This window comes from Pyrus communis, chromosome 15, assembly GCF_963583255.1.
Source record: "Pyrus communis chromosome 15, drPyrComm1.1, whole genome shotgun sequence".
In the NCBI taxonomy this organism is placed as follows: Eukaryota; Viridiplantae; Streptophyta; class Magnoliopsida; order Rosales; family Rosaceae; genus Pyrus; species Pyrus communis.
This window is the reverse complement of record NC_084817.1, coordinates 9,190,363-9,196,362: the sequence shown is the minus strand read 5'-3', so window position 1 is coordinate 9,196,362 and position 6,000 is coordinate 9,190,363. Positions and strand designations below refer to the sequence as shown.

General features: G+C 33.1%; 1 long non-coding RNA gene across 1 annotated transcript; it reads right to left on the bottom strand.

Annotated features, from left to right (window-relative positions):
* Window positions 1–225: 225 nt before the first annotated feature.
* On the bottom strand, window positions 226–4,243 carry LOC137716719 (uncharacterized). The gene is made up of 6 exons (XR_011065734.1): window positions 3,683–4,243; window positions 3,393–3,451; window positions 2,934–3,019; window positions 2,572–2,617; window positions 1,848–1,921; window positions 226–433 (listed from the first exon to the last, which is right to left on the bottom strand). It is a non-coding gene; the product is annotated as an uncharacterized lncRNA (long non-coding RNA).
* Window positions 4,244–6,000: the final 1,757 nt, after the last annotated feature.

Below are 6,000 nucleotides of genomic sequence, written 5' to 3'. Positions count from 1 at the left end.
TTCTGGGTTGGCACACTGGTTATGCTATCACTGACATGAGTTGGAAGCACGGAAACAAGCTCTGCATGTTTAAGCTTCACAACAACCTTGATGCAAAAGGAAAATCACGTTCTTCAGGATGATGGAAATACATTTACTTTTGAGGATATAGAATCATGCATGCTACCAAGATAACACTCAACCACACGAACTCATACAAGAACTCTAAAAGGGACTGGCAGGGAATATACGCTGACATATAATTACAAATATGTTTAGCAACCCTCAAATAGTATTATCAAAATATTATTCCACTGATACATAAATACCCAAAAACACAGTATATGCAGGGGAACAAAAGCACCAACTGTTTGAAAGAGACGATTAAGCTGTAGGGAAGGATAAAACGAATTTCTTTGATCTGACTCCCATATAACTCCTTGGCAAGCCTAACCTACATGACAATCAGTGAAGTTGGTACCAATTAAATAAATAAGTGTAATGGAACAATGCTATAGTATCCACCCACCCCCATTCCCGTGTCTCTAATTTGCACATCTCATCGAGCATATGTTTAGCTCTTCAACATTTGGTAACAAGGCGGCTAACCCACCCTTCACCCATTTTCAATTTTTGTATGGGAATTGTTACTAACACTCCAAATTTTCTATAATTAGAAAGAAAAATACATTTGTGAGGAGTGCATAATGAGATTTTTAGAGTGCTAATAATAGTTCCCTTTATGTATTTCTAGTAAATACAACTTCAGTTTCGTTTACACGAGAAAATAAGCCCGCGCGTTGCGGTGGGAACCAACTGTTTTAGGCGTAGTTACATGAATAAAACACATTTAACCTAAATAAATTCAACACAATCATGAATGAACCTGAGACACTTGAGTTAATGAGGTCGATAAGATAAGCAGCTGACCTTTTATATACATTCAACTGAGCTAACATGTAAAGACATTGCACAATTAGTAGGAAGAAACTGAACATTCTTGATCACAAAGACATGGTTGCCAAAAAAGTTCAGTTTCTAGAAGAAACAGAAGCAACATGCAGTTCACACATATTTTTCCCTTGTAGTTAAGATGGCAAAATATGTGTCATGCAGGGTAGACACCTATTTCAGCAATTAATAAAAAACATAGAAAGTGCTCAGTACTTGTTCAAGTAGCTAATTTTCGAAGCACAAATATATCAAATTAGTGATTAATCAACCAGATAGTTAGTCTCAATGATCTCGCAATACTAGGGACATCATATAGAAATTCAAGTATACCCCGTTAACTCTTAACTCCTCAACTCCATCACTCTTCCCTCCATTGTTTCTAATTCACCTCTCCTTCGAACTCTTCGACTACTAATTTATATATAGCAAATTGAACAGTCCATTTCAAATCATATATACATAGGCAGAAAAGCAAAAACTAAACTCCTGCCACATAAATTAACCAATAACCAAAGAAGGAAAAATTCTTGGAGACCAGAACAAATCCAATTGAACTTTCATGCTGAGTGATTGCAATTGAAAAAGAAAACATATATTTAAGTGCCCAAAATTTAAGCTTTACATCATGTTCTGTTCTTCTAACACAAACAGTTTTTCGGCCATTAGGTATTTTATGTGGTTTTTGATCAATAGTTGTACTTATATACCAAAAAAGTAAAATAGTCGAACACAAATGAAAGAAATTAATAAGAAATTTAAGTTAGAGTTGTTAAAGTTCACTTTCATCTGTACAATTCAAACTTCCACACATATATTCATACACTTCACCAGTTGTCAGACACTGCTAATTGCCAGGATAGCAAGATAATGAATTTCGTGAACGAAAAAAAAAATGATATACAACTTCAACTTACCGTGCCAAAGAAGCTCCATAAGAGTAGTAGCATCCACTTCATTGCATGCATCAAAAGCATTGCAACCGTAGATCCTAGAAATTATAAAAATTCATCCAATCAAGAAACAATGTAATAGTTGTGGGAAGGTGACTATGCAACCAATAATCTAGGATATACTTCACAAATTTGCGATTTCATCATAATTTCACACAAAAAAAAGATAAAATTTTGATTCAAACATCTAACAAAACAATCCCATCTGTTACAGATCAGACCAACCAAATAATCTAAGATATACTTCACAAATTTGCGATTTCATCGTAATTTCACACAAAAAAAAGATCAAAATTTGATTCAAACATCAAACAAAACAATCCCATCTGTTACATATCAGACCAACCAAATAAAGAATCTATTAATATGATTTTCAACCTAACTAATAAAAAGGAGCTTTATAACGGCACAATCAATATCATTTCAGCCCAACTGAAAGGAAACAGATTGTATGTCATAAATTCCATGGGTTATTTGATTTTGCAGATTAAAAAGAATAAGAATACTGAAAATTACTAAACCCCATCACAACATACCATCAGTGAAGAATTAAGTCCAAATGTAAACTGCAGTTTCTTATGGTGCATATCCAACAGTAAATTGCAGTTTCCTATCTCTCCAAGCATCTAAACAGAAACTGTAATTCAATACTCTGATTTCAATAACCCAAAAAGTTCAAATTGCTTACCTTGAGTACAAAACTGTATTTCATAGTCTTAACTGTGGTTTTTTTCCTGCCAAATTTCAATCATTTAAGGAATTTCCTTTAGAAAATTACAGAACTTTCTAAGTGAACGAACAAAGAAAGAAGCAAAATTTCTATGAACGACTTGCATCCTAATCAAAATTAGCTAAATCATTTTAAACAAAAAATTAGCCAAAAGCGGTAGAGGATTACATCCTAATCAATAATTGTCAATGAATGCTAACCTGCAGTCTTGAGTATGAAAAACCCTCTTATGTTGAATTGAGTGACAACATACAAAATATTTTAAAATAATGACATGAAAAAAATATAATAAAAAAGACGAAAAATAGAAACAAAAATACCACTCAAGCATCCAATGACATTGGGATTCTTCTCTTGAAATGAAATGGGTTGAGAGCCAATTGCTAACATGCACGTCACATACCCCCTTCAAACGCAAACAATAGAAAACACCAGCTTCAAACCCAAACACTAAAAAAGTCAAATGACATATATAGTGTTTTTGACAAATTCCAATTAAACTTTTGGCACTCAAACTATAGTGTAGAAATTAAAATATGAATGAAACACACTACAAATTGTATCTTTTGTGTCTTTAAAATGCAATTCAAATCCGAAAGTAATAAATTGTATCAACCAGTGTTGGTGTATCTTCTCCTCTATTATCATTATCCAGATCATGTAGTTGAAACGACCTATTTATACTACAACAGAGTTAGTGAGAACATGCCATAATGGCTAGATTCAAATGACAAAGAATATATGAAAAACAGTACTGAATTTAAGTGAGAAGCATGTACTTTTCTTCTTTCGTCTCATTTTTCTTCGACTTTACTCTCGCAACTGTTTCCAATACCGCCTGATCAACATAGATAGATAGGTAAACAATGAAATTAGAAAGAATTACAACATATCGCATATGAGACCTAATCAAGTATGCATCGAAACGTTAGATTGCACTATATTTGAGCTAGCAACCCATGAATTACAATAAGAAATGGTTCAATGTAAAGGTTTCAAATTCCTTGAATAAAACCGAATCAGATCTTAAGAAATGGTTCAATGCTAGATAAATTTGCGTAAAATTCACCTGCTGGCGAGCTATGCTGTTATTGAAACTTCCAGGATCAGTAGCTGCAAGTATAAGCAAGCAAGAGAAACAATAAATTTAATTTAAGACTAAAAACATGAATTAGCTAACAACTGCATTTAACAATTTAAGCATGATCTGATGGATTTTAAAGAATGAAATTTCACCACAACCAACTTTTCTTAACAAATTTCTCATCTTTTCCTCTCATCCAAACGCAAAATCCGAAGATCCTTAAAATTTTATTCTCTCTTCATTTCGGGTTTCAACCTAAAACCCTAATTTGAACCAAAATGCATAGAAAGAGGAAGCACATCGGATCTAATACGAACCTTCATTCTGATCATTCTCTTTGTACTCGTTATATTAAACTACATATAGGGAGAGGGAAAATATAGCACTATCAGCTTATTGTAAGCCCATTAAGCCTATAAGTTCACCGGTTTCCACTATACATGCCATAACGATCATATACGGCAGTTAGCAATTCAGAAACTTTATGAAATATTATGCATAAAATCTTTAATTTAATGGTAATTGAAACTGAAAAAACATTACTCATATCTGTGCTAGATATATTTCCTAACAAACAATTGGTTTTATGTTTTTCCTAATATCTGCTGAAATTTGGAAAGACAAATCTACAACTTGTGCAAAGTTCAAAATCTGTATTTAGAAGGTAAACCAGAATCCAATATCAATGAGAGCGGAATGGTAGATAAGAGCTTACTTGTTTCGTCTGGATATGCAACACACGTTGATATGTCACCGTGGTTTCCAATTGAACCATAAATTCCAGAATGTAAATCATACCATGAGTATAAGAAACCCCAGAAAAAAGAAAATTAAATCCCTCACAAACAGTGCAAGAAAATATGCGAAACCTATATTAGTCCCATCTGTGAGAGTTTTCATCAAAGAAGTAGACAATCCACACGCTAAATCACCAATCGAATACGAAGATGATCACTAAGAAGAAATCCCTAAAACCCAATATTTTATTAGAGTTGAAAATCGAAATTAAGCCGAAACGGAACCTACACGACCTAAATTAAGCTAATAATTCACTAACCCAACAAAAACGCAAAGAAAAATCACCTCTAGATGACTGCCATTGATTCAATGCAAAGAGAGCTCGAGCTTATTCATGTTGTTCTGAAATTAGAGAGAGGGCCGGTGTGAGAGATCATGAGAGGACGGAGAGGCGAATGACGGAGTGAGATTCAGCGTCTCTTCTCTGCATATAAAAGATGCTGCACAATTCTGAAACTGATATAAATTGAATAGACAATACACAAAGCATAAACAAATTCAGCATATGAACACCAAAACTTACCAAACTCATGTGCTAGCTTGAAGCTGTTTTTAGTAATTTTTCTACAATCTACTGCATAAAAAGGACCAAACTAGGCAAACTATAAATATAATTTGCTATAATACCCAAAAAAATTAAATTAAATTAACATTTGAGTGGAAGCCATGACCAAAGCTGTAAAATTCAAGAAAACATCAAAACCCCAGAAAACAAAAAAAACAAAAAAAAAAAAAAAAACAAATTATTTCAAAAAAAATCAAAGAAATTCAATCAGGTAATCAATCAATTAAGTACCTAATTCCCCTGGATGTCTTGAATAAATATAACAGTCCAACATAAATTAATTAATTTTTCCTGTTTCTTTCTTCTTATTCTCAGAAAAGAAACAAACCCAAAAACAAATAATTGAAGAAAACATACAGAAAATGCACTACATAAACACCACCATTGAGCATTACAATTTTCTTTTCCTTTTCCCCCATTTTCCTCAGCCACCAACCAAGGGGTAAGCCTCAAAATGTCAATTTTCATTTCCTTTCCTACACCTGCCCTAAGCATCCCTAAAATGACATATATAAACTCAAGCTTTGATAGTTAAATGTTAAGGATCAGCAATGATAATATTGACCCTTTTTAAATAAGTTTATAATACCTCAACCATAAACTGGGACATCATTAAATAAATGCATTAAAACCTTTATCTATTATCTGCCAAACCACTCGTCGAGCACCAAAATAAATGGTGATATTAATATAGACGATAAGGATTAAAAAATTTTAGTGAGTAATGACATGCCAATTACATGTCCAGACACCTCCCCCCCATGCGAAAGCAAGTAAAAGTGAAACTATAATATAGGTTTCTTTGTGAAGAGAACTTGTATAAAGAAAGGTAATCACTTCAAAATCACCAATCAACATAGGCATCTTCAATTAATTTAAATAAGCAAGAGATGGGTGAACTGGGCTGGTAGGATCAGCAGCTTAGTTTTCATTTACATTC